This window comes from Carcharodon carcharias, chromosome 11, assembly GCF_017639515.1.
Source record: "Carcharodon carcharias isolate sCarCar2 chromosome 11, sCarCar2.pri, whole genome shotgun sequence".
Taxonomy (NCBI): domain Eukaryota; kingdom Metazoa; phylum Chordata; class Chondrichthyes; order Lamniformes; family Lamnidae; genus Carcharodon; species Carcharodon carcharias.
In genome coordinates this window covers 6,458,353-6,466,286 of record NC_054477.1, presented here as the reverse complement: position 1 = coordinate 6,466,286, position 7,934 = coordinate 6,458,353, and positions in this window count along the sequence as shown.

The following is a 7,934-nucleotide window of genomic DNA, read 5'->3' as shown; positions in this document are numbered from 1 at the left end:
AGCTTCCACAACAACAGAAGTTTGATTGTTGGACTTGAAGCTCAAGCGTCATCCAATTGGATGGGGGAAGAGACCATGGCCTTCTGATTGGAGGGGCGGCATAAATATTGTCCTGGTGGGCAGCCAATGGCAGGAGCTTGAGGGTGGGGGGAGGAGCTGGGAGGGGTTGGGGGGGGGGGTGGGATCTGAAGTCATGTGATAAACCCTTCTGCAGTAGGTCCAATCACAGTCGCTGATGCCATTTTGTCGCGCCCAACTAGGAGATTTGATGCCATTTGGTGCAATCCCACCTACCCCTCCCAGGCGATTTAATCAAATATAAATCGATGCCTCCCAGAGCCTTGGGCCTAAACTTTGGTTTCTAAAACAGCTGCTACCGAATGAAAAGGCCACTGAAGTCGGGTTCCTCCAGCCTCCTCCTCTCTCCCCCTCTTTATCTTCCTCACAGTCCAGCTTTTGCCTGTTGTGCTGCTCCTACAGTTGAATGACCTGCGCTCAGGCATCATGCAGGAGTCAATGTCACCCTTAAAAGCTCAGGTTCCAGACCCAGCCGTTGCTCTGAGAGATGATAGTGAAGTTGACACTGCAGCTTAACAATTCCTCCCTTCCTTTTACCTGCTATGATACCCTGATAAATTAGGTGCTTTCCTTAAAATAAAAAGTAATGAATAAAGGATGTAACAAACTCTATCTGCTCATTTGTAAATCTGTTCCTAATGTGTGGTGTTTGAAGAATGCTTTTTTTTTGCTGAAATGTTTAATAATCTCTGACTTTGCAATTGTTTTAATCTTTTTGAGCTAATAAAAGGCTTTGTTTTTGGAGTTATATTGGAGTTCTGACATTGGGCGTCCCAGTGTTGTCATGCTGACCAGCCAGCTTTGGAAGCTTGGTTTGGAGGGTGGCGGGTAGATTTTTAGCCTTTTAGCCCTGCCTGTTCCCTGAGTCTAGCTGACCCGCTGCTGTTGGAGCCGAGGCAGTTTTGTGAGGACGGGCTGCACAGACAAGGCGTGTATCCCCTGGAGTTCAGAAGATTAAGGGATGATCTAATCAAAGTGCTTAAGATGATTAAAGGATTTGATAGGGTTTGACGGAGACAAACTATTTCCTCTGGTTGGTGCAGGGGTGGAGGGTGGGGGTGGAGGAAGCCAAGAACAAGGGGCAGAACCTTAAAATTGGAACCAGATCGTTCAGGGGTGATGATGGGAAGTGTTTCCTCGCACAGAGGGGAGCAGAAATCTGGAACCCTCCTGCTCCTCCTCCCCCCACCCCCCCCAAAAAAGTTGCTGGGGGGTATGGGTAGGTGTTATGAGGAAATGACAGATTTTTTTCAGGAAACATTTGTTTGGGCAACAACTACTGAACTTGCCAATGATGCCAATGACCCAAGGATAGATTTTGAATAATCCGATACGTTCCTGTCTGCTTGGTGCACTGGCTCACTCAATCTCCCAGGCTTTCCTGTCGGTCCAGGGTCTCTGTTTCACACTCTGCTCGCTGAAGCTCCTCTCTCACCCTCTCGCCGTGAATCACTTTGGGGGTTAACCTATGAATCACTTTTAAACTGTAGTCGTCTACAGCTCAGAGGGAGGCCATTTGGAGCATGGAGACCAGGCCAGCGTCCGCAGAGCATCCAGTCAGTCCCCACTTGGCCCCTGTAGCCCTGCAAGTTTTATTTCCTTCGAGTGCCCGTCCAATTTACTTTTGACACCGTTGATTGTTTCCGTATCCACCACCCCCGTGGGCATCGGGTACCAGCTCATTACCGCTGGTGTAGTTCTTCCCCACATTCCCCTGTAGTAACTGTCTTGTAGTGAGGAATGACCTTTTAATGAAAATGCATAAGAAATAGGAGCAGGTCTAGGCGTTCAGCCCCTTGAATCTGCTACACCATTCAATAAGATCATGGAGGATCTTCTACCTCAATTCAACTTTCCCTCCCACTTCACTTATCCCTCAATTCCCCTTCGTGTCCAAAAATCTATCACTCTCTGTCCTGAATATACCCAACGACAGAACATTGACAGTTCTCTGGGGTTGGGCATTCCAAAGAGTCACAACCCTTTGAGTGGAGAAATTTCTCCTCGTGTGAGTCCTAAATGGTTGTCCCTTAATCCCTGAGACTGTGCCCCCCGTGTTCTAGGTTCCTGACCAGCAGAAACAATCTCGGTGTTTACCCTGTCAAACTCCTTCAGAATCTTCCAAGTTGCAATAAGATCGCCCCTCATTCTTCCGAACTCCAGAGAATATAGACACGATTTACTTAAACTCTCTTTGTAGAACAATCCCCTCATCAGAGGAATTAATCTACTGAACTTTTGTTACCCTCTCTCCAAGGGAAGTGAATCCTTCCGTGGGTAAGGATGTAAAACAGCACACACTATCCAGGTGGCAGCTTCCCCAACACCCATCATTTAAAAAAAAGAGAATCGAGTTAGGGTTTTGATTTAAATGTTCTCTCCTGTACGTATATCACCTTCGGTAAAAAACAGTCCAAATTCACTCATAGGCGTCAAACTCTTTCTAAAGAAATGTTGATAAATATCGACAAGACAACAAGGACAAATTATCCTGCTCTTTTTTTCCAGAGTACAATGTGGAATCTTATACATCCACCAGAGGGGGAGATGGGGTCTATGAAAGACAGTACTCCCTCAACACTGACCCTCTGACAGTGCAGCACTCCCTCAGTACTGACCCTCTGACAGTGCAGCACTCCCTCAGTACTGACCCTCTGACAGTGCAGCACTCCCTCAGCACTGACCCTCTGACAGTGCAGCACTCCCTCAGCACTGACCCTCTGCCAGTGCAGCACTCCCTCAGCACTGATCCTCTGCCAGTACAGCACTCCCTCAGCACTGATCCTCTGCCAGTGCAGCACTCCCTCAGCACTGATCCTCTGCCAGTGCAGCACTCCCTCAGCACTGACCCTCTGACAGTGCAGCACTCCCTCAGCACTGACCCTCTGACAGTGCAGCACTCCCTCAGTACTGACCCTCCGACAGTGCGGCACTCCCTCAGTACTGACCCTCTGACAGTGCGGCACTCCCTCAGTACTGACCCTCTGACAGTGCAGCACTCCCTCAGTACTGACCCTCTGACAGTGCAGCAATCCCTCAGCACTGACCCTCTGACAGTGCAGCACTCCCTCAGCACTGACCCTCTGACAGTGCAGCACTCCCTCAGTGCTGTACTGGGAGTGTCAGTCTGGATTATCGTGTCCTAAACTCTGGAGTGGGACTTGAACACATAAGTTCCTGACCCCGGGGTGAAAGTGGAACCTGGTGAAGCAAGGTCGGGGATGGATTTGATCTTTCGCTCCTGATTTCTGCCTCCATCTCCCCACAGTTTCGTTGAAGATCTGATGAAGCATGTAGTTCAATTTGGTCACTTAACAAAAGCACCCTTTGGGATAGCGATTGTCCTCCGTGTGTTCCGCAAACCTCTCTTCCCCCCCGGCACCCTGTTCCCATGGAAATGCACTGTGACCATGGTGCGCATTCTCACGATGGAGTGGAGTAGAGGGAAATGAAAATGTATTTAAAGCAAATGACAAGAGACTGAGATTGTGCTGAACAAGGATCCTCAGTTCCTCTTTCCACATACGGAGATAGTTCGGCATAAAATGTGGAAGAGATGTTGCAGCAATAAACAGTACCAGCTCTGTCAACGTGGCAGTTGCAATTTTATAAACGCACCAGCCGGTCAGCTTGCATTGTGCACACAAACCACCGGCGTTAGACACCAATCCACAACTTTCTGACTCAGATAAGAGGCCTGACCAGTGGAAGGGCTGCCCAACGAGAGGCCTATCCAGCAAGAGGCCTGACCAGCGAGAGGCCTGACCAGCTCAAGGGCTGTGTTAGAATTTCTCTCAATCATTCTCTTTTGCTTTGTCAGCTATGGCTTAATGAGTAGCATTCTTGACTGGCTCTGAGGTCAGTACTGAGAGAGTGCTGCACTGTCGGAGGGTCAGTACTGAGGGAGTGCTGCACTGTCCAAGGGTCAGTACTGAGGGAGTGCTGCACTGTCGGAGGGTCAGTACTGAGGGAGTGCCGCACTGTCGGAGGGTCAGCACTGAGGGAGTGCCGCACTGTCGGTCGGTCAGTACTGAGGGAGTGCCGCACTGTCCAAGGGTCAGTACTGAGGGAGTGCCGCACTGTCGGAGGGTCAGTACTGAGGGAGTGCCGCACTGTCGGAGGGTCAGTACTGAGGGACTGCTGCACTGTCGGAGGGTCAGTACTGAAGGAGTGCCGCACTGTCGGAAGATCAGTGCTGAGGGAGTGCCGCACTGTCAGAGGGTCAGTGCTGAGAGAGTGCCGCACTGTCGGAGGGTCAGTGCTGAGGGAGTGCCGCACTGTCGGAGGGTCAGTGCTGAGGGAATGCCGCACTGTCAGAGGATCAGTGCTGAAGGAGTGCCGCACTGTCGGAGGGTCAGTACTGAGGGAGTGCTGCACTGTCGAAGGTCAGTTCTGAGAGAGTGCTGCACTGTCGGAGGGTCAGTACTGAGTGAGTGCTGCACTGTCGGAGGGTCAGTACTGAAGGAGTGCTGCACTGTCGGAAGGTCAGCACTGAGGGAGTGCTGTACTGTCGGAGGGTCAGTACTGAGGGAGTGCCGCACTGTCGGAGGGTCAGTACTGAAGGAGTGCCGCACTGTTGGAGGGTCAGTACTGAGGGAGTGCTGCACTGTCGGAAGGTCAGTACTGAGGGAGTGCTGTACTGTCGGAGGGTCAGTACTGAGGGAGTGCCGCACTGTCGGAGGGTCGGTACTGAGGGAGTGCTGCACTGTCGGAAGGTCAGTACTGAGGGAGTGCCGCACTGTCGGTGGGTCAGTACTGAGGGAGTGATGCACTGTCAGGGGGTCAGTACTGAGGGAGCGCTGCACTGTCAGAGGGTCAGTACTGAGGGAGCGCCGCACTGTCAGAGGGTCAGTACTGAGGGAGTGCTGCACTGTCAGAGGGTCAGTACTGAGGGAGTGCCGCAATGTCGGAGGGTCAGTACTGAGGGAGTGCCGCACTGTCGGAAGGTCAGTACTGAGGGAGTGCCGCACTGTCGCAGGGTCAGTACTGAGGGAGCGCTGCACTGTCGGAGGGTCAGTAGTGAGGGAGTGCTGCACTGTCAGAGGGTCAGTACTGAGGGAGTGCTGCACTGTCAGAGGGTCAGCACTGAGTGAGCGCTGCACTGTCAGAGGGTCAGTACTGAGGGAGTGCTGCACTGTCAGAGGGTCAGTACTGAGGGATTGCTGCACTGTCAGAGGGTCAGTACTGAGGGAGTGCTGCACTGTCAGAGGGTCAGTACTGAGGGAGTGCTGCACTGTCAGATTTGGCGTCTTTCAGATGAGTTATTAAAGCATTGCCCCATCTGCCCTCTAGAGTAAACAAACCCATAGCAATATTTCAAAAAGGGGTAGCAGAGTTGATCCCAGCTTCACAAAATCAATATGAGGTGAGTTTGAACAAGACGTTACAGGCTAACCTGCAATTGCGTGTCCCAGCCTTTACTCTTTTCCTTGTTTAGCAGCATGTTTAATTGCAGAGTAAAATCTCAGGACTAATTACTGACAAACAAAAACAGGTCTTTCAACAAACAGCAAAGAAATGCCTTGTAATCTGACTCTTCAATAATCACCCTTCATTTAACTGTAATTTTAGCTTGGCAGCTACACCCACCCTCCCAATCCTACTCCTGATCACTCTCCTCTTGGCATTCGGTCACATCTGATCAGGAGCTGGGAGGTCAATTAAAACCATGCTTGCTTTTATTCTGAAGTAGGATTCAGAGATTTTTTGATCCTCTGATTGGTAGCTGCGTTTGCTGCTGTTGTTTCAGGGAAACCAGTGGAGAAGAATCACCTGTGGAGAGGAATCATCAGTGGGAAGGAATCACCAGTGGAGAGGAATCACCAGTGGAGAGGAATCACTAGTGGAGAAGAATCACCAGTGAAGAAGAATCACCACTGGAGAAGAATCAACAGTGGAAAGGAATCACCAGTGGAGAAGAATCACCAGTGGAGAGGAATCACCAGTGGAGAGGAATCACCAGTGGAGAAGAATCATCAGTGAAGAAGAATCACCAGTGGAGAAGAATCACCAGTGGAGAGGAATCACCAGTGGAGAGAATCACCAGTGGAGAAGAATCATCAGTGGAAAGGAATCACCAGTGGAGAGGAATCACCAGTGGAGAGGAATCAGCAGGGGAGAGGAATCACCAGTGGAGAGGAATCATCAGTGGAGAGGAATCACCAATGGAGAGGAATCACCAGTGGAGAAGAATCAGCAGTGGAGATGAATCACCAGTGGAGAGGAATCACCAGTGGGGAGGAATCATCAGTGGGGAGGAATCATCAGTGGGGAGGAATCATCAGTGGGGAGGAATCACCAGTGGGGAGGAATCACCAGTGGAGAGGAATCATCAGTGAAGAGGAATCACCAGTGGAGAGGAATCACCAGTGGAGAAGAATCACCAGTGGAGAGGAATCATCAGTGGAGAAGAATCACCAATGAAGAAGAATCACCAGTGGAGAGGAATCATCAGTGGAGAAGAATCGCCAGTGGAGAGGAATCATCAGTGCGGACACAGAGTAACAATTTAAAGAGCTTTGATTCATCAATATTCAGTGGGTGATTCGAGCATCTGTTCAGGCAGAAAGTACTGAGTCCCAGTTTCACTCTAAAACGGTAAACATGACAGCATGTCACTCCCAGTGCAGTACTGAGGGAGTGCTACACTGTCAGAGGGTCAGTACTAAGGGAGCGCTGCACTGTTGGAAGGTCAGTACTGAGGGAGTGCTGCACTGTTGGAGGGTCAGTACTGAGGGAGCGCTGCACTGTCAGAGGGTCAATACTGAGGGAGTGCTGCACTGTTGGAGGGTCAGTACTGAGGGAGTGCTGCACTGTCAGAGGGTCAGTACTGAGTGAGTGCTGCACTGTCAGAGGGTCAGTACTGAGGGAGCGCTGCACTGTCAGAGGGTCAGTACTGAGGGAGCACTGCACTGTCCGAGGGTCAGTGCTGAGGGAGCGCTGCACTGTTGGAGGGTCAGTACTGAAGGAGCGCTGCACTGTCGGAGGGTCAGTGCCAAGGGAGTGCTGCACTGTCAGAGGGTTAGTACTGAGGGAATGCTGCACTGTCAGAGGGTCAGTACTGAGGGAGTGCTGCACTGTCAGAGGGTCAGTACTGAGGGAGTGCTGCACTGTTGGAGGGTCAGTACTGAGGGAGTGCTGCACCTTTAGAGAGTCAGTACAGAGGGAGTGCTGCACTGTCAGAGGGTCAGTACTGAGGGAGTGCTGCACTGTCGGAGGGTCAGTACTGAGGGAGTGCTGCACTGTTGGAGGGTCAGTACTGAGGGAGTGCTGCACCTTTAGAGAGTCAGTACAGAGGGAGTGCTGCACTGTCAGATAATACAACACAAGAACACAAGAAATAGACACAGGAGTAGACCATTCAGCCCGTTGTTCTGCCATTCAATACGATCATGGCTGATCTTGGGCTCCAACTCCAATTTCCCGTCTGTTCCACATATCCTTTAATTCCTTGAGAGACCAAAAATCTGTCTCTCCCAGCCTTAAATATATTCAACAATACAGCATCCACAACCCTCTGGGGTAGAGAATTCCAAAGATTCACAACCCATTGAGTGAAGTAACTTCTCTTCCTCTCAGTCCTAAATGATCGGCCCCTTATCCTGAGTCTGTGCCCCTGTGTTTTAGATTCCCCGACCAGTGGAAATCACAGAATCACTGAATTTTAATGGCACAGAAAGAGCCATTTGGCCCATCATATCTGCACTGGCTCTCCAAATGAGTATTATGACCTAGTGCCATTGCCCTGCCTTTTCCCCGTATCCCTGCACATTGTTTCTATTCAATAATCATCCAATACCCTCTTGAATGCCTCAATTGAACCTGCCTCCACCACACTTCCAGGCAGAACATTCCAA